General features: G+C 37.8%; 1 protein-coding gene across 1 annotated transcript in view; it reads right to left on the reverse strand.

The window, feature by feature from the left end:
* The window catches only part of MSRA (methionine sulfoxide reductase A), a 255,962-nt gene extending 243,653 nt beyond the window's left edge, over positions 1-12,309 (reverse strand). Inside the window, exon 1 of the mRNA XM_014947676.1 lies at positions 10,763-12,309. The gene's annotated coding sequence lies outside the window, so the exon portion shown is untranslated. The remainder of the gene's footprint in view (positions 1-10,762) is intronic.
* Positions 12,310-21,824: the final 9,515 nt, after the last annotated feature.

Raw genomic sequence — 21,824 nt, forward strand, 5'->3', positions numbered from 1 at the left:
ATTACAAGACTCGGGCAGCTGTAATGTTTTCCAGTATTATCACATGTAATTCCTGCCGGTGGGATTGTGCCTGATCCCAGAGGATAAACCACATGCAAAAATCACCATTTCTAACACTGAGATTGTCTGTGGTAACAGCAACTTTCCTTTTTTTATGCAAAAATCAGAGTAAGGAAATAGGCTGAAAGTTCATGAGAGCAAGACTAAGATAACACATCTCTCCTTCCTGTTCCAGAATACTATAAGAAGACTATAACTTCAAAATACTATAAGAAGAAAATTAAGAAAATAAAGAATATTATTAAAATATCAAACAAGCCCTTCCATGGATCATCCTCACTGCTGGAAGGACCTCAGGGCATGGAGCTGCTCCAGCCTCACCTCCAAACATGAGCAGTCACTACCATTCAGATTTTCTGTTAGTTACTCAAATTTTGTTAGCTTTGCTAACCAAAAGGGATCAGTTTTGAAAGTAGAACAAACTGGAAGCAAGTCCAACTGATGGAATGTAGTTTTAGAAATGTTACAATGCTTTGTTAAAGCATCATCCTTCTGTTTGGGTCATTTAATCTCTCTTTTTTCATATATTGTACCAATAATCATTAAAAAAAATAGGTTTGGAGGTCCTGGAGAGAAAACATAGTCCAACAGTCTGTCTCAAGGTAGGATTTTGTCATCTCTGATAGCTCAACCTGATTTTGGGATGGATGCCCCATCCCTGGAAGTGTTCAAGACCAGGCTGGATGGGGCTTTGAGCAACCTGGTCTGGTGGGAGGTGTCTCTGCCCAGGGCAGGGGGGTTGGAACTGGATGATCTTTAAGGTCCCTTCCAACCCAAACCATTCTATGATACAAAAGATTGGTACAGTTGGATGTTCTGAAGTCCCAAAGATCATCTACTCCAGTACTGCTCTACCCGTATCTTTAGAACCTTTTCCCTAATATCTAACGTGAATTTCTTTTGACACAGTTTAAACCCACTATGCCTTGTTTGAGCCACCACAGGCATGGAAAACCTATTCCGACCTCCCGATTTACAGCAGCCTTTTACAGAAGTGGAAAGTGTTATCACCTTCTCCTTCAATCTTCTCTTCCTTAGGCTAAACAACACAAATTTTCTTTCTCACTGATCCTGTTTTCTAGACCTGCAACAGCTATCATTGCTGTCCTCTGGAATATTTCCAGCTAGACCTTATTTTTCTTGAAATGCAGTGGCAAAATCTTAAAATGTGCATTACTTCATATTGTACCCTCCTGCCGGACAAACAGGCCAAACAACAGAGAGATCATGGCGCACTAACTCATACAGACCCTCTTCTGAAATGTCTCCTGAGACAGAGCAACCTGATGGCATCACCCAGAGGACACACACACACAAAGGGTTTGGTGTAATGATGTGTCTACAAAGTATTCTGCATACTCCTAGTAATTTCTAAAGAACATTTATCGGCTCCAGATGAAGAGAGCTAAAGAAAGCCTTTGATTTACAAACTCACTGCTTATGAGCACCTCAGTCATAATTCAGCACTTCTATGAGGAAATTAATTAGAAGAAACTGTGTTTTACTAGAAAATATTCCACCTGAGGCTCCAAGAGCATTGTATTATAGAATAAACAAATTTGCTTAAAAGTGCCTCTGTCTGCTGACTAGGAAGGAAAACAGGAGTAATGAGTCCTACATACCTACATTGCAGATATTGATCCTGGCCCAGCTCTCTCATGAGAGTCTAAAGAGATTATTTCAAGTTCAAATCTCACTGAAGAACAGCCAAGACCACAAGAAAACAAATTCTAGAAGTTGTTAACGGAGTGTCCATAAAAATACTCCCCCTTTTCATCAAAATGCGTTGGGCAAACTGCATCGCTCTCAAAATTGTCTAAAAATTTATAAAGGTTGAAAGAGAACTGGCAAGATAGTTGGGCATTTACATTAGCATAAACACATCAAATATTCATTACAGCAGAGCACTCATTATGTCAGCATCTAAATTAAATAACAAGAAAAATGCTTCCCAACTATAAAAGTAAGTGCCACAATAGCCTCCTGCAACACAGCAGTTTTAAAGAAGAGACAGTGAGACAGAATTGCAGGGAATCACGTTGCTCTCTCTGCTAAAACTGGTTCACTCACCCAAAATGTATCAGCTTTTAACATTTCCCTTTCAGATGAATTTACGCAGAAAAAGTGTTACAACAGAAAAAAGGAATTTTATTGTACATATTGTACATATGAAAGGAAAAACATTACATTGGGACAATGTATCTTACTACAATAGCACAATGCACCCTAAATGCAAAATTTCACCAATGCTATGAGTTTACGAGTTTAATCATAGTGAAAAAAGTAAAAATTACAACAAGCTCATTTATTAACTCATTTATAAAAAGTTACTACAGTGGGTGCACACAAGCAGAAAGTAAGAGCAGTAAGTATAATAGCATCAGAATAACACATCTGAAGTACTTAAAATGCATCACAACTGTGCACAACTAATAGAAAAGCATCTATATGTAACTTCATGTCTTCTGGGGACCATAAAGCTCTTATCTATAGATTATAAAGGTGGGTTCCCCACTTGCTACCAAGCGCCCATGTATTAATTCCTTGGACAGCACCACAAATGGATGGGTTGGCATGATGTCAGTCATACAGGATTACTCTCACAACCTTCTCACTCACTGGATAAAGCTATGGGCAAAGTCATAAAAGCACTGCCCTCTTTTAACTGCAGATGTAAGCCAGCATCGGTTCTGTTTGCAAACAGCATTGGTTTTCTTTTAAAACAGCAAAGCACTTGCAGGAACATGCTGCAGCACTTTCAGTACAGCCCTCGCCTGTACCTCGCTAATGATTTCATCTCTGCTTTCTTATTCTGAAGCATCACATCCAGCTGCTGAAGAAATATATCCCCTCAAAAAACAGATCCTCTCTTGTCACTGGCTCTCTTCTGGAACCTCAGCTGGCTGTAGCCAAGAAGTTTGGCTCGCTGTGACTTTCAGAACCAAGGATTAAGTGGCTGCTCAAATCTCAGGTAGAACCCCACACATCACAGCACAGGGTATCGGGGAGATTTGTGCAAGATGGTATCATTATCTTTGTGTAAAGCTAATACACAAGCAAATAATCAACAGCATCCATCTCTCCCTCCCTCTATTCCACCTCCCAAATTGCAGACACTTTAAATTATCATAGAATTGTCCTAGAAGTGGAAGGGACCTTTCAGATCATTGAGTCCAACCATCAACCTAACAGTGACAAAATCCATCGCTAACCCATGTCCCTCAGCACCACGTCTGTCCATCTTTTAAATACCCCCAGGGATGATGATTCCACCACTTCCCTGGGCAGCCTGTTCCAATGCTTAACAACCTTTTCAGTGTAAAAATTTGTCCTAATATCTAATCTAAACCTCCCCTGGCACAACTTGAAGCCATCTCCTTTTGTCCTAATATTTCAAAATTATGGCAGAAACAGAGACAACTAATGTCAGTGAAAGTAGCAAGTCTTAAAATAATAATTACTAGTAAAGAAGAGGTCTTCTCTTTCTTCTTTGAAATGCTCCCTGCCTTCTCAACCATGGAGATTAGAAAGTACCGCTCTCCCAGACAGATAATGAAGAAGCATTTCACAACCAAGGATAGAAGAATGCAACACACTCCAACAAGGAAAAGGACACAGTAGAAACTCAGGAGCAAACAGCATGGTCTTCTTTACAAATAGGAAAACTGCCTCAAACAAGCCATCAACGTGGCCATCAATATCCATCATTGGATAACGTGTACTTCAGTGCAAAACCTTCCATCCTATAGTGTTCAGTTCCATGAATTTCTATCAATATAGTACAAACAAATTAGCCAGATTTTTCTGAATATAATTCTCATGAACATGCCGTTTTTCTCTCAGTCTGTCCTCTCCTCAGAGTCTCTGCAGATGTTTTAATCTGGGCTGAGGCCCATGTTACCAAAATCACAGTGTGTGGAAAATAAGAATTGGAAACATCATATCACTGTACCATCTATGTAGAAGAAAGGACTCCAGAGACTTCTTTGTTTTTACTTGGCTATGTATTAGATGAACAAGTAAACTAGACCCTACTCCTATTCCTGTCTTTAGGACTGGAAAAAACACAGCTGTGGGGCATCCAAGACAAACTCCACCGAGGAGCCTTTTATCTCGAATAAGCACCCTTACACTGTACATTCAGTGCTGTGCTGAGATGTAAAAGGGCTTGCTCTGTAAAATCAATACAAATGGACACCTACCACTGTTGAAACCCAAAGTTAGCACTTTGCAGATGGGACTAAAACCTTGTTATGTATCAGGAAAAAAGCAAGAAGTGTTAAGTGCATCATCTAAGAAGATGGTCAAAGAAACAATCTAATTTGATATAATCTAGCACATCAAAGCCAATGTTTCTTGTATGTCTCTTCTCTCATTCTTCTAATACTAATTTATATGGAAGATTAAACCAAAGTCGTATTCAAATATCTTAATAATCCCAATAACAGCTTGCTATTATGGAATCCCCATCTTCTGCACCTGTCCAGAAAGTATCACACACACTACTCTCAATTGCAACTCTCAGCAGAAATATACAACTCTCTATCATAACACGGAGACAATCCACAGTATGGAGCAGAGATAACCTACTGACTAAACAGAAGTCACACCTCTTCTCAGGTACTCCACGCCACCCACACTGCTCTTCATGAAGAACTATATCCTCAAACATTTCAAAAAGTCGGGGACCAATCGACTTTTTTAACTGCTTGTGACGGGACTGCTCTGTCTTAACGTAATGATAATGCATCTTTGATAGTTTCTGCATATTAAATCAAGATACTTAAATTCCTTAAGGATCTGCACGACAGCTACAGATCTCCTTATTATAGTTTAGTGAAGTCAAAGCAAACCTTTCTTCAGACTTTCCAGTTTCCTTTCCAATTCAGTAAATGTATTCTCTCTGTATTAGAGAGACTCTTCTTGGGCTCTGATTACCTCCTAAGTTGCCGACCTCCTTATAAGCATCTTCCTCAAGTGTCTGAAACATCTCTCTGTCAGAACTGCTTTCCTTACAGCAACATACATCTATGAAAAGAGTGAACTTGAAAGCCTCCACAGGTGCATCATCCAGAAAATAAGGAGTAAGGTGAATATGACATCCCAGCTTCACAACTATTTTCTAATTTCCCTCCTATCAATATGCTTCATCAACAAGTTGTTAGAGCACATAGGGCAAACCGTGTCTTACAAATGCTGTATACTTTCTGTTTTTAAAAATCTAACATTTGATAATACACAGAGATTGCAACTTCAAACAAATGAAGACTTTTACACAGATTGCAGGAATAAGAATTTGGAAGAAAAGATGACACCAAGACAGTCACCTGAGCCAGCCAGAGAATTTCCCTAAGCAAATTAGCAGTCACATTGATCACAAGTGGTCACGTAATACAAACAGATCTTGCTGCCCTTCAGCATCCAGCTTACCAACATGGAGAGATAAACACTTCTTGGTATCTAATTTATGCCAGAAATTGTACAAAGTACATTTCCTACCACATCCATATAGCACATCCAGGAAGCACATCCTTTACCCAGGTAGAACCTTTGCTCCAAAAAGCCCTGGCTAAATCAAAATACTTTGGGAAGGCGAGAGTCCACCCCGCTTCTGCAACATGGTGCTATTCTATACTATTTCTGCAGTTTCCTGTGCCACAGTGATCCCAATTCACACACACACTAATATGTACTTTTCAAACCCTATTTTCTTTTTGTGCTCTCAGGTATTACACTACTTAGTGCCCTGGAACCACAAACATCTCTGGAGCGTGGCAAAGAACAGCTTCAGAGTACAATGGTCCTAAAGCAAGCCCAGTGAACTCAAACAACCTTTATCTGCCTTTTGAGATCTCTGAAGTACAAGATCAAACTTAAACCTTAACTCTTCATGTGGAACAGGCAGGTAGTACCAGGATGTCCTGGTAACCCTGTGTCCCTTTCTGAGAAAGAAAGTATTTTTTCACTTCTTTTTTTCAGTTGAATCCCCAAAAAAACAGGGAAGAATGGAGACATAGCTGAATTAGTTAAAGCAACTAAAACAAACTAAATCAGTCACCTCAGAACTGAAAATTTCAGGGATTAGAGAAAACAAGATAGGTTCAAGAGAGAAAGCAGAAAGACCTGGAGCTATGCAAATTAGAGCACTGCTCTGAACAAAGTGTTAAGACTGGTGTCAAGATGCCAAAATGTAAGACTAAGAGGACATGTCACAAGGGACGCTGGCCCTGTACTCACCACTTCTCTTGTCATGACTCAGGAGACAGATTACATCATTTGTAGGGCCATGGTCCTTCGCATTACACAATCTGACTTTAGGAACCAAATACTTGCTAGAAAAACAATCTCTACAGAATGTCTCTAGCCCTCATTGGTAAAATGAGGAAAAAGAAAGCAATTCCAAATGACCAACACCTTTTCAGATGCCTCCACCTGGCTTCAGCCATAACTCCAGGAGACCCCAGTTCTCCTGTATACCCTGTGTTATGTCCGTCAGCTCCATGGAGTATCTCAGACAGCCTTGGACACCTAAAATACCACTTATACCGCTGTCAGGCGCCTAAACTCCCCAGATGTTCCCAGAGAATATATCTTATTTCCCTAAAAAGCTGTTTGCCTATCCACCCCTATCAGGAGAATAATGAGGGCATCAATGTGAACCTCTGGTGAGCTGCTATTTAACAGTTCATAAAAAGGAAACTCATAGACTCTCTTCGAAAAACTATTGAGCATAGAGTATCCTCTCATTTGGAGCTGGGAAAACTATGGTATATGGAAAAACTAGAAAAAAAATCAAATTAATCCATTCCAAGATACTTAGGAATATGGAAAATGTAAGAAATGTCACCAAACATCTTCAAGGATATCTTTTCCCTTCACTGAAAAAGTACAGAAGTGAATTATATTCTTATCAGGAGGGAGAAAATACAGAAGTCACTCTCCAGTTTAAAACACTAGACGAGATTCAAATGTCTTTGTCTTCACAATGTATAAAACCAAAGCAGACTCAGAAAAGTTAACCTTCATCATACTAAGACAACAAAACGAAGGTAGCTACAGGAAATTATAGCCTTGCTCTGCTTGATCTTGGCAAACTTACAAAAAAATACGTGATTTAGCAAATGTAAAGAAGGGATAATAATGGGAATTTCTTGCAAGACCTATATTTGACCCCCTTGTAATGAAAGTAACATTCAAATCAGGTCCACATTTCCATTCCAACATCTCTATGACTTAGATGAGAAAATACAAAGAAACCAATTCATTTTTGTTCATTTTTCTATCCACAATAAGTGACAACTTCGTGAACATAAGAGGACATGGAATACTCAAGATACGGTGAAGACCACTAGTGCTTTCAACTACCTGAAGTGGGTAGTCCCTGTCTGCTTCAGGGAAGACAAAAACATTTTAAAATTCCATAGCATTAACCAAATATGGAGAATCTGCTCAAGTAACTCAGAGAAACAGATGTATACAGCGTATAACTTAACTATAGGAAAACAACTGAAAAGATATGGATGTTCCTAATTATCAAGAGGATGGGCTTCTATCATTTCTACAATAATTTTCACCATTATCAGAATCAGTCAGGCCCCAAACAACTGTGGATTATTCCATATCTATAAAATAAATGTGAACATAGCAGACAATATGGTTATCTTAAGACAACTTAAAAATATTACAAATTAATATTTTCATCTTCTCATTTTTTGTCCTATTTTCCTATTGTTTTAACCTTGAAATTGAATATAGCAAATACTGCACTGTAGTGGAGCACAAGTCTGCACAAGTAATCACTGCCATTTTTTATTTTAAAACTTTCTTTTGTTGTAAATTATCTTATTAAGACTTCGATTGATCTTCCTCAAATTTAGACAACTAAATGTCAGATGTCTTAAGACTAAGCTGGCTGCCCTGGGTTACTTTTACGATCAATAAAGAGAGTGATTCACAGGACCGATGTAACCATCATATAAATCACCTTCTAAAGGTGTTTATTGCTCCACAGTGATTACAAAAGTTGCTTACATGCAGTTTTAACAGTTACGCTGGACAAAATACTATATAGATTTTGCTCAAAATTTCTATTGCACAGATAAAGACTGTGGCCTATACCTCCAGCTGGAATAAAGGAGCGGAATTCCACCAAAGTCAATCCCACTAAACCAGTTTGCAGTGTTGAGAATCCAACCAGCATGAGCACATGTAGTACTGGAAAAAACAGTTTTAACTAAAATAAAGCCTGTGTCTGTTTCCATGAACAAGTTCATTTCATGAACATCAATGTTAAATTATGATAAGGTCTAGATGGTAAGAAAGAAGGGAATACTAGAGCCTTCTTCCTGCAGGTTCTCAGACAGTTTCCCAACTTGGGCTAGACCAGATTTACTGATAAAATATTAAATGCACTTATGGTTTTATATACCTTGCTGTGAACTGGAGCAAGATCTGAAGAAATACATGCTACAGTTATAAGGAATAATTAAAATGATGACACCAGTGCCAGAAAAGTTGCTATACAAAGAGAAAACACCTTCCCATGTAATAGGCTACAAAATAAGCAATTATTCTGGAGTAATGGCAAATGGTAAATGGAAAGAGCCCTAAAATATATATAGCTTTTTTAAAAAATACTGGATATAGAAGATGAGGTTACCTCAGAAATGGCAGAACATGGAGTTCTATCATATATAGAACATCAAGCCAATCTCCAGCATTTTCCATGGATATCGGCATGCAAAATAACATGCAAAATCTGCATACACTGTATTTTAACATTTATATTAGTATCCTACAGCCATATTTAGGAAAAATCCATAGTCACTGAGAACTGCCTATCTCTTCCTTGTCCAATAAACATATTGATTCATAGTAAGCGCTCATTCAACCTTTGTACAAATCTGTGTTAAAAATGGTTTACACATATAAATATAAAAGGCACAAACTAAGCCATTACAGTCCCATTTTGATCTCAATCTACTTTGATACTAATAAAAACCGAAGAGTAAACCTTGGTTGATATATTATTAATACATACAAGTGAGATCAGACATAGGCCCATTACAGGATCAAACACAATGCTCCTCTGTGAAATAATTTCGTACCTCTGCAGTTTAATAAGAAACATCAAGTTAAATCCTAAACCCTAATCCTTACCTCCCCATTGAAATACACCACTTTAAGGAGTTGTACAACCCAAATCAAAACAGATATTAATGATTCATTAAGAATTAAACACAAATTGCTCATTTATGAAGTTATTAAACTAACCCAATAATTAAGGATCATAAATGAATAGTGATAATGAATAATCTGATTAAAGTATCCAGAAAACTCCAAATTATTATACAGTTTGTAAATTAAATATATAAATATGATAAACCATGACAAATTACACTCACAAATCACATTCTCACACAATCCAATCAACGTTCTGGAACCAACCATTTAAACCACACAATTCAAATTTTTATTTCAACTTGCCAAGTTGGGGTATTTTCCAAAAAATAAGCACTTAGATGAACTTTTAAAAATAGAGGGTTTAGCAGAAAGAAAAAAAAAATTTATTATGTAGGCCAAAAGAAATCTGCAGTGGTGTATATCTCATTTAGGAAAACAAAATATACTGACTATAAATTTAAAAGATAATAATATTTTCAAAATTGTAGTAACTGCTTTCAAAATAACTTCAGTGTCAATATATGTTCAAATATTAGTCCAAATATTTCTATTTGTAAATGCATTGCAAGGACCCACATGTTGATCGTGTTTAAAACCTGAGAAATCATTTCTGAAATTCTGTAAGTACTCCGGAGAGAAATATGCTTACTCTAATGTTCAGAGCTTGTTTGCACTTAGAGGCACCACGATAAATGTTTTCTATTGTTTTCTGATTTTTAATAGGGACACATTAAAAATGTGTTTTGAAATGTTGTGATTAAAGCAAATAGCATATGCTTTGAGACTACGCACTCTTTCTAAGAAATATAGGAAATTCAGTTCAGAATATGCACCCAGACGGACAAACTTACTACACTGTTGTGATGACAAACTTACACCCAGCACATCTCTCTGTTCCCCGATCCCATCACATGTTATTGCCTGTGCAGGAATGACCGACACACAACCTAACCACACAGAAAGCAAAACTGAACTCCTGCAAACATCTCCTTTCCTCACGAGTACCAATTTATAATCTATTGCGGCTTATCTATTCTAACACATAGCTGTTGAATATATTTTTTAATGATTTAGCAAAACAGGGTTGCTATTTTAATAATATCATCTGATGGAGACACTTTCTTCAAAAATCACTAACCATATTAAAAGGTTTCAGTGCATCAAATAGTAATCACAACAGCATCTTACCCTCTATTTAACTATAGTATCTTTCAGAAGGTTCACTGATGTATTAAAAATCTGACATATCTTGCTATGAAACCAATTTAGTGTAATATTAAGTAACCCAAGTTCTTTAAGATAATCAAAAAGGCCAGTTACTTCTAGTAGACTAGGAATCAAAATGCCCTGATGTACAGTTAAAATACACACACAGTCCTATTAAAATGCTTTTCATTAACATTGTTTCTTCCTTTCCTTCAGCATATAAGAATTAGGGAAATGTCCTTCTGCAGCATGCCAGAAATTACATATCTTACAGGCTGAACAATCTATTCTTTAAGGATAGTGTAATACTTACTATAAGTGAAGACGATCCATACAAATTTATGCTTTACAGTTACTCTCTGAAATAATAATGCTGATTGTCACAGCAGAAGTAGTATAATCCGACCACATCCAGGCCTAATAGGCAGTGTGCTAGTATTTGTTCCTAGGAAATTAGAAATAAGGTACCTGTCTCACTGAAAATCCAGGCACACTTGGAGAAAACAAACAATGGATTTTTAGGTCCTTAATTTTATTGAAATGATAAGACATCCACGCTTCAGTCGTCACAGATTTTTTTTTTTTTAATCCACGTATGAGAAAAGAGCAGATTTTTTTCACAATTTACAGCAAACAGGTACTGTGACTACAAACTGAAGTTTCTATATCCAGTGTCATCAGTTCAAATCCAGCTCTGTCGTCTTCAAACATTCCTCACTTGGCAGAAGTCAATATTTTTCCATCTCTTACTTTCTCCAAAAGTAGAAAATTCAGCAATTTCACATGCTCTATAGTAATATGCACTGGAAGGAACCTTTTAGAGCAGTAGGAAAATAACCACACTCTCGTTTCTTTTTTTTTTGCCCTTCAGGCGTAGCCTGGGTGTCTTCGGCTTGCCCTGCTGGTCTCCAGTGTTGTCACTAATAGCTGGGAGATGGAGTTAGGACAGCAGGAAGCAGGAAAAATAAATATTGTTGCTTTAAGAACATACTTACTTTGATATTAAGATGCCACAACTTTCTCTCTACTCTTACTTCGTTGCTGGGTCAGATGAAATCTTTAAGGAGGTTCCATTAAAAGTTCGTATCTGTAGCATATATGAGAGAAACGCTGAAGTTCCCGTTCTGAACGTATTCCGAAGGAGGTCACATTTGGTTTTAAAGCACATTCGTGTCGATGAAAACTTTTTTGTTGTTGCCAAAAATGAAAATTCTCCCATTTATTTAGGTATTCCCTCTGTAATCCTCCAAGTTACTCGGCTCCCTTACAGTTTAACCAGACATACAAAAAAAATCAAATATCGTATTTCCCATATGTATAAACTGACATTGTGAAGGCTTCATTAAAGAAGTCTTTTATTTCTCTTATCACTGGTAACTGAACGTCATTTAATGTACCACCACTTTCAAACAGCCCAAGAGACTTAAAAAGCTATCTAAGTTTGAAAACCAAAAAAGTTCTGAGTTTTTCTGTACCCCAGGACGGTTTTCTTTCCTGAAGCTCAAGCCGAGAAAGCAGACAAAAGAAGCTGATTTGACTGAGCCGTGCCAAGTCTTGCCTTTTTTTCTTTCCTCGGCTCTCTCGCTCGCTCTCTCTCTCGCTCGCTCGCTCCCAGCATGGCAACCTTCCCGAGCAGTCTTGGCGGAGCTCCAGCCTGTGCCAGTCTGTCTGAGTTCTTGTTTTCCAAAAGATGCTCTTTGCGAATCAATTAATATCTTTAAAAACAGGAAACTGTGGGTCAGTAACCAAATCTTGGCACCAACAACCGCTTCTTCTGCCAAATCGGCTTTATAGATTTCATGGTTTCCTACCTTTTACAATGGATATAACATTTTTGCTCACTGATCGTGGAGCACTGGAAGCCATTCACTGTTCACAGTGATAAGAAATCTGTTCTCTAAAAATGTCCGCATGCGACACATGAACAACCTGCAGTAAATCAAGATTCTTTTGAAGGCGGGCGTATGTGCAATTTTAATAAGCACCAAATACTCCTTAAAATAATATGTTTTCCTTCTCTCCTCCTGAGAATCATGGGAAGATGCCAGAAGCAGGAGACGTATAGATTTGAATTAAGATCACATTCGAAAGTCACGCAGATTTTAACTTTCTAAACTCCAGCTTGAAAGCTACAAGTTCTTATCATTTCCACCATTATTAAAAATCAGCTGAAAATTAATAAGAAATCTGATCCCAGCTAATACACAAAAAAATCTTCAGCAATCTCCACAGTTGCCAATGATGTCATCTGTTAATTAAAAAGCACAAGTTCTCGTTGTGGCATTCATAGGAGAAATGGCTCAGCATTAACAGCTTTGGTGGAAAATTTTTTGACGTGTTGCAAGACTTTAAGGATAGAAAATTATGTTTTGGAACTTCATTCAAGATATTCTAAACGACAAGAATTCATATGAGGAGAATGACAGGAGTAAACTTGCTTTTATCTTCAAGCTATTTGCCAAGGCAAAATGCCAACTTTTTAAAACATATGCATTACATTAATGAGGAAAATAGATTAATCGGGAAAAAAACCCACTTCCCTAAGTGTATAATTTTATAAGCTTATGGATACTACTGTTTTCTTGATGAGAGATTCAACATAGAGCCCCAAAGGTTTTGAGACTAAGTTGTTATTTGGGACTTAGTGATACTGTCTTCTTCTTTACCTTCCCTTCAGGGATAAAGTTCACTTGGCAAAAAAAAAGAGGCAAAATATTCTTCCTCAGTCGAACACAGGAGCATGCTTTGTTTCTCAGCCTAAGAAAGCCTTGGAGTTGTCCAAGTGTTACTTTAAGATCCACATTTGTCAAGTCTTCGGAGAGCAGACTAATGCCCAATGAGACGGCTGGGTGGGATTATCTGGCAAATTGTAAATCATTTAATTTGTATCTGTCCTGTCCCATCTTTGCGTCACATACACCTGATAGACCTGTCAGGCAAGTCAGCTGCTAAACCAATACTTCTCCTTATAAATTTATCAAAAAAATTTTGTTTCCCTTGCTCTCCCCATCCATTTGCGTAGCCCATAACCCAGGCTCTTCAAGCTTCACCTCCAAGGAATATAATGGGAGCTCACACACCCGGAGCATACTGGGGTACCAACATGCAGGTATCTAAATTTCAGGTCCCAAACCAGCACCAAATACTACATTAGAGCTACTTAATCAAGAAGAACAGAAGAAGGGGGGGATATAAATTGTTCTATGTAACTAGCATGAACAGGACAAGAAATGAAAAAATTAAACCAAAACAATAAAGATTTAGCTTAAGCCTTAAGAAAAAACTTTCTAAAGGTAACAACTGCTACATTCTATGAGCGATTGTGTAATCTCAACTACTGATTTTTTTTTAAAATTAGGTTAATTATCTGACCTTAAGACAGATGGATAAATTAGACATCCTCCCAAGGTTCCCCTTGCCCCATTTCCAATGACTGCAGCAGATCTACCCATGTTTGTCCCAATGGCTGCTCAACTCCAGAAGAAGCATCATTAACTTTAAAATCACATTTATGCCTCAAAATATTGCACATCCTATCATTTCAATTAGCACCTAGCACCATTATGACAGGCTAACTCAGGAAAAAAATACCCCTATGTATATTTTTTCTATTTCTTTTCTTTGTGCATTTGACAGAAAACTCTAATATGTCAGTTTGCCTTTACTGAAAGACCATCAGGCATCAACACGGGAACAAAAAGATCTCATAGAAATTACTGTCAGTAGAATTACCTCTGAATGGCTACACCACTTCAGCAATCACTATTAGAAACTCATTTTTTAATTAGTTTTCCTTCAAAAGGTATATGTATTGACAACAGAGTACTTTAGCTAGCTACATTCCAAAAAATATATGTAATTCCAATGGAGATGAAAGATTTTAACTATTCTTTCATTACTCTTACTGAAAGTGAGGAAGAAAAGCCAAATATATTCCCTAACAGCCAAACTCTTTCCTGAAAAGAGCCTTGCTAATAAGATGAAGAGCCTTATTTTCTCTCTCTATACACACTCTTCCAAATACAGTGGATCTCATTTGCAGAAATGACTACCCTCTTCCTGTCTTAAAGCATTTTTTTCAAACATGTAGTTTACTGTAGCTCTCCTAATTCCCTCTCTCTTCTCTTAAATACTCTGTAATTGTAGTTCTGCTCCACTCCACTGAAATTGCTTACACCACTCTCAGTGATGCCTTCCAAGATCTTCCTCCAATTTCAACTGTCAAAATCTTTCAATGCAACCAATTTCACCTCCTTCCCATAAATAAGTTTCGAGCCCAGATAAATCTCATGTCCCACTTAATCCAATATTGTCCAGATAGGAAGAAAACACAAAACTTTCTCCACACCTTGTGTTTCAGAATGTGGCCTTTTCCATGGGAGGCTGCAATGACCCAGTACTCAAATACAGGTTCCTTGACCCATTCCAATGACATCAGGCTCTATTAGTAACTCTATCAAGTACTTTTTGTCTCTAACATTTTTCTTGTGGACATTCTCCTATCTCCATTCTCCTCCTGATATTTCTTTGAAGCTATTATCTTCCAGGGCACAAAATATAGGAAGAGTTCAATTCCTCATATTTATCTCTAATTACTCTCTTATGCATCTCTAGTACAAATTTGACCATCTTCACTGTTGACAGGTTCACCATTACAGAGCAACATGTAGGTCTGTTCTTCGACACTATCCACATTCCCATGCTCATAGAAAAATCCACAGATTTATTCTTTTGCAGTATCTTAGATATCACTTTGATCTTTCTTTTATGAATTAGGAAAAAAAAAATATTTATCTGTGCCTTGGTCATCACTCACTTCAAATTCTTTTTTCCATCTTTTATATATTTCACCTTGATGCCTCAACAATTTGTTCATTTAAAATTCTCCTGACAAAAGCCACTGCTATCTTCTTATTCTGCCTTTACTCAAAATTCCTTTATTCATATATTATTCCATGTCACTTAAATGCACCTGTGTCTCACAAAAGTAATATACCTGGATACCTGTCCTAGTATACCTGTCAAATGAGCATGATTTCCCACCTCACAAGTGGAAAACTTAGAAGTAACTCATTTATATGAGCTGTTATATTTGGAATCTAATACAGAAATCACCCACAAGACTGGCTCTCCTTCCACATCTAACCACAGCTTATTTTCTTCGCTTGCAGAGAAGGCAAATCTACCAGGCAAGTTTTAGGGGAAGAATTAACATGAGAGAATGATTTACAAAATGAAAAAACACTTACAGGTCTACATTTTCGCATGAAACACAATAAATGCATGCCTAAATATAGATAATATAAACTAAAAATGTTAACGAGTTTTTGTACACATAAAAGGGCCTTTATCCATTGGAAAACTTTCCAAGACATTTTAACCCCAAATAGCTACTCTAATGTCAGGTCTACCTCTCATTTCCCTTTTTGTCTTCCCTGACAGAATACCCAAATGCTATGGATCAATGACAGCTGTGTAACACTTCATCCTCATCACCTGATAGCAGAATATTGCTCAGAAGCAGCACGTACATGATATTCTGCAAAGCATTTTATTCTTAAGAATAAATACATTCTTAACATGGCATGTTTGTCATGTCAGAGCTAACTCTATTAGCCTTTCTGCTATCCCTCTCCTGGTATGATTTCTGGGCATTCCCATTAGAGATAAGTGAAGCCAGTTCCTCTGAGAACAAGCCAGAGGTTTTTTAGGAGTCTAATTTTGGACTCGGAGGTTTTATTGATTTATTATTAAAGGGTGAAAGTACATTACATGACAGAAAAAAGGCTACTTTTACCTGGGCTGTTCTTACGGAGAGATGATGACAACGAATTGCCTAATGACTCTCCACTTTTCTGGTTTTCATTTATTATTAAATAGCCAAACACTGGTGAAGCTCTAAGAATCCATAACTGAGTGAATGAAACCATGACATAGAGACCAATATAAAAGGAGAATGATGCGACTTTGAGTAACCAGGTCTGGTGGGAGGTGTCCCTGCCCATGGCAGGGGGGTCAGAACTGGATGATCTTTAAGGTCCCTTCCAACCCAAACCATTCTATGATTCTATGATACAAAATATGGTTGAAAAAGTAAAAAAAAGAAATATTGCAGCCACATAGAAGAAGCATACAACAGCTGAAGCATACATTCCCAAATTCAACCACAAAAAATTGAAAAAATACACAAGAAAACAAGAACAAAGGCCTATAAATGCATGAAGAATCTGAACATGAAGGACTAGATCTGCAAGACCCTTCTGCATGTACCTCAGGTCCCCCAGACTCCCAAGGTGACCAATCAATAGACTGATGAGACATCCCTAGCTGGGACCACCTCCAATAGCTTGTTTTGCACAGTTGTGTATACACCCAATTATCTTTGCTACAGGACGGACTGTCTATTCCTTGGCAGCTGACCACTTACCACCTTCATTTATCAGTTATCATTTATCATTTTGACAACATAACATATGCCTGACTATAGGAACCACCTACAATAGCTTGTTTTGCACAGTTGTGTATGCACCCAATTAACTTTGCTACAGGACGGACTGTCTATTCCTTGGCAGCTGACCACTTACCACCTTCATTTATCAGTTATCATTTATCATTTTGACAACATAACATATGCCTGACTATGGCCTTTTCCGTGGGAGACTGCTATAGTCGAGCGATGCTGTGGAAAAGGATTAGCACCAGAAATGGATTGTTCCAGTTGAATCCAGTTGAAAATCAAATCTGCATGCCTGAACCATGCCGCAGTGCGGTGGGTTTAGGGCTGGCACACTGTCACGCCGTTAAGCGGAGTTCTCCAGCTTTGCAAGACAAACAAATTGCAAGGCCAAACTCTATGGGAAGCTATCAACAACTTCCTAAATATTCCACCCTGGGAATATGCTTCAACTACTCATCATCTGCTGGCATGACGCCCCAATCTGAAATTGCAAAATACATGAGTCAGTCGTCACTAGATTCTTCTTCAGTTTTTTTGAGGACTTGTTTTTTTTTCTGAGTATATCAAAGCGAATTTGCATTCATAGGATAAAATGTTTTCCTATTCTCTTCGTCCAGTACCACCCCAAATGCTTTAGATACATGCATTATACACATGAAGTGCCGTGTGGAAGTTTAAACCCCATTTGTAGCCTTAACTGCTCATGATTTCCTTTTAGTTCTCAGGAGAAAAACAGATACAAAAATCAAAATGTTAGGAGCCCAGCTTCACAGGCATTTGTCACTGTCATTTAGAAAAGCGATTGCAGGGTGCAACATGAAAAATATCTGCATAGCACTTTAGGTAGAAGTAGCTACTCATAATGAAATCCACTTAGAGTTAACTTGGGTAAAGTGAAAATAGACTTGTAATGAAGTAGGTAGAAACTCTCAAATATCTTCAGTGATTATGAAAAGGGATGCTTTGAAAAATCAGACAACTAAGATAATTTATCCAAAATATGGTCAGGTTACCCTCTCATAATTGTCAGTCCATGTGTGAGGAATGAGAACATATTCTTTATTCTGCACTAAGCAAGGGCTTTCTCGTAAAATTCAGGTACAAAGTACTTTATTTTGTGCTCAACGTTCTCTTCAACAATTAAATTTTCACAAATTAAGTATTTTAAATGGCTCTAGAGAGATTAATGTCTCAGAATTCCTCATCTACATCCAGTCATCAGCCCAGAGAGAACAATTTTTTACTCATTTTCCAACTCCATTATAATTAATAAAACTACAGTGACATATTTTTACAACAGTAGTACCCAGAAATGTCAGCGCACAGATATCCACACATACAGGATACATATTTGATGCTCTGTTTTTTTTCTCTCTCACTCAAAAAGCTTTTAATTGTTGTAAATTAAATCAAACACTGAGTAGGTCTTAATTGCTGTGTGAAATCCTTAACACAAGGATGACTCCTTAATGAGGACTTGAATTTAGTTATTTAAATGCAAGAGGGCAAGTCTCAAAGTCTGCAATTCTGCTCCACCAAAGACTGGGGAGGCACCTAAGTCCTGCTGATGGCTACTTCGTGACCACAGATCCCTTCATCTGGACCTGTGTCATCAGCCCAGGCACAGCCACACCATACTCATACACTGTGGAAAATGATGGCTGCGTCAAACGGGCAACTGGGAACAGTCCCTGATTCATGCTAACTCCTGAACCATGTCCAGGCATTTCAAGAGGAACTTACTGGTTGAGCAGGGCAAAGGCAGATCCAGGATCTCTTTAACAATTTCACAGAGATGATCTGAGTTATCTACATCTACAGGGCTGGGGCCCTGATATAGTTCCATTCACTGGCACAGAAACAGGCTGCAATAACAGAATCGCAGAATGATACAGGGTGGAACGGACCTCTGGAGATGATTTAGTCCAACCCCCTGCCAAAGCAGGGTCCACAGAATCGCAGAATGATACGGGGGTCACCCACAGCAGGTCGGACAGGAACACGTCCAGGTGGGGTCTGAATGTCTCCAGAGAAGGAGACCCCACACCATCTCTGGGCAGCCTCTTGCAGGGCTCTGCCACCCTCACAGGAAAGTTTTTCCTCATGCTGGGTTCTCAGCATTAGAGTCTAAATCCAGCTTTTCCCGAGTGGGATGCTATCCTACTCCAATAAAAGAAAACATCTTTCAGGTGGTTTGAAAAGCAATTTGATGACAAAGAATGGCACAAGGGACCAAATTACATCAAATAGCAAAAAATGTAGACAACTTGGTAAGAAAACAAATGCATTAACCCACTCAATAGTAAGACACTAGGTCCCACACCAAATCCCTTCACTGCTCAACACAGCGTTTTCAACAGGAATCATGTTCAGCTGTCGACAGCATCAGAAGACACTTTTCAGAAGCAGAATGCTTCACTTCTGAAGAAGGGAACATGGCAAACAGATACTGTTGGTCCTACTGCTTAATTTCAGAAGTTGCTGCTGTGCTCCAGAGCAATTATAACCAAGTCACTCTAATTTATGACTGGATTTATGGAAGACATGATAAAAAATAGGAGGAGAGTCAAAACATGCTACAATCACTGAAAGAAAAAAAATATTAATATGTTAAGTATCAACTGTAAACATATCTCTGGGTCATCTTACTGATCTATTTCTCTTCTTCATATAATGACATATTAGTATGTTCTGCTTAAGAATCCAGCCTTCAGTTTGCCTGCTAATTTCTTCTCTTTCCTGTTCCTGAGTAGTAACTTTGAAAATTGTCACTCAAGATACTAATAAAATTAAGCATTTTTACTCTGTGAGCAGTTTATTTTATTAAAAGTCACCTGAGTGCAACCTCTTTAAGATGAGATTTCATTTCCACTCCCCATCATACAACAGGTCGACCCCCAGTAAGTGCAAAAATAGATTCACAATCCCTATTTAGCAAAGAAGAAATTTTAAGGAAGAGTACAAACAAAAGAAAGCAAACAATATAAATAGTCCCCATATCGTACATATCCCTACATATCGTAATGTTATCTCTGATGCAGATACTTTGCATCTGATAATCCTAGAAAACATCTTATTGTAATTTGCTAAAACATCTCAGGAAATCATCCACTGACACCATGATTTCAAATTTTGTCCTTTTTTAAGGTATAAGCTCCACACTGAAAGCAGCAGATGAATACAGACATTTTTCTCTACAGGACCGGTAGATCAGCTGCCAATCTACTGACCTCATAAATCTATGATCTCCCGAAGTCCCCTCCAACCTGGATCATCCTATGATCTGACTCTGCAATATAGCAGATACCAGTCCCTGTCTCTGCATTCTGTTTTGCTGTCCCCAAGGATTGTCTGGAGTCATCCCTCTCCTTCCTTATCCAGCTAATCTACAACTGTCCTTCCCAACTCCTGCTCCTGCTGTGCAACAACTGAAGCAGCCACAGATGTATAACCAGGTTCTGGGATGAAATTTTTAGGAGTTGAATGTTTGATGAACCAAAACCTGCATTTCTGAGCCTGTAAATAGTAAAAGATGAATGGGGCTTGTCAGAAATGGAAAGACTTCTGGAGAAATGTCAACATCATCCAGATTATGCCTCAATGAAAGTAGAAAAGTCAGCGCTGCTGTTAACAAGAACCAATCTGTTCTTCCCTTTTGAGAGCAAGGGCAGAATGCTGAAACATTTCTCCTACCCAATGGCCAGAGCCGGTTTGTGGAAAACATCTACCATCCCATAATGGTAGTTGAGCGTTTTCCAATTACAGAAATGCCCAGGATGCAGCATCTTTTGCTGCTAATCTTCAGCTTTCTATGAGCACTTCCATTGTCTAATCAGAACAGGCATCCCTTGCGTGATACTTCTACTTTCCTAGCAGAAGGTATCAGCTGGTGTCCCAAGCACCAAATCTCTACCCCCAAAGAGAGCATAGAGCTTTCTGTCTCACATTGAAGGACACTACAAGAATCAGTTCCCACTAGATTTCTGCTTCTCAGCCATTCCTGAAATTTGGGCAGTCCTTAAAACATCGTTGGTGACTCCTGCAAAGTCAAATTCCTGAAAAATCAAGCCCAAACTACAGTATTAATACAGAAAAAATCTACTTGGCCACATTTCTCAACAGAAAATAAGATCTTATCTTCCAAACTAAGACCAGAATTATCTCTTCACTCAGGTAGATGAAATACCACTAACTCCAACTTTGCATATATGCAACAGGAATTAACTACAAGCAATACGTAAGAAACTGCAATAAAAATCATTATATATTGCACAGGATTTTATCTTATTTGAACTAAGGACTTATTTAGGTGTATTATTTTGATTGTACTAGAAATTTAAATGGAAATTTCACACGTATCGTAAAATTTTGCAAGTAACAAAATAAGAGCAATATACAAATGTATCCACAGCACTGAAATTCCACACATAATAAATAAAATATTAGCATGCAAAGCTAAAGCAACGCCTCTCACACAACAAATTACAAGTAAAAATTCAATGATGGCAAAGTAAAAATAGATTTAATAAAAATTCCTTAAAACTGAAGATAAAGCAATGTACACCACTGTAATTTGAAGGTATAAATTTGATAGGAAGATGTTAATTAAACCACAGAAGCTTTTTAAGCCAAAGAAATTCGAAGTAAATAATACACAACAAAGAAACACAAAAGGACTAAGACACAGAGGTTAATAGCTAAAACATTCAAACAACCTTAAATCTGCCTTATGGTAACCTAGTGTAAGGTCTATTCCGCACCTATCTTCCTTCAAACCAACTAAAGTATGAGGAGTCTTACTACTGAATTTCCTGAGCGTTCTGGGAGAACTAAAGCTATTGCACTTCTACACTTCCATACGTGAACAACTTAACTCTCATTTAGCATAACCTGACTTAGGAAATATTTTTTTTTTTAT

The sequence above is a fragment of the Calidris pugnax genome, unplaced genomic scaffold, assembly GCF_001431845.1.
Source record: "Calidris pugnax isolate Ruff unplaced genomic scaffold, ASM143184v1 scaffold154, whole genome shotgun sequence".
In the NCBI taxonomy this organism is placed as follows: domain Eukaryota; kingdom Metazoa; phylum Chordata; class Aves; order Charadriiformes; family Scolopacidae; genus Calidris; species Calidris pugnax.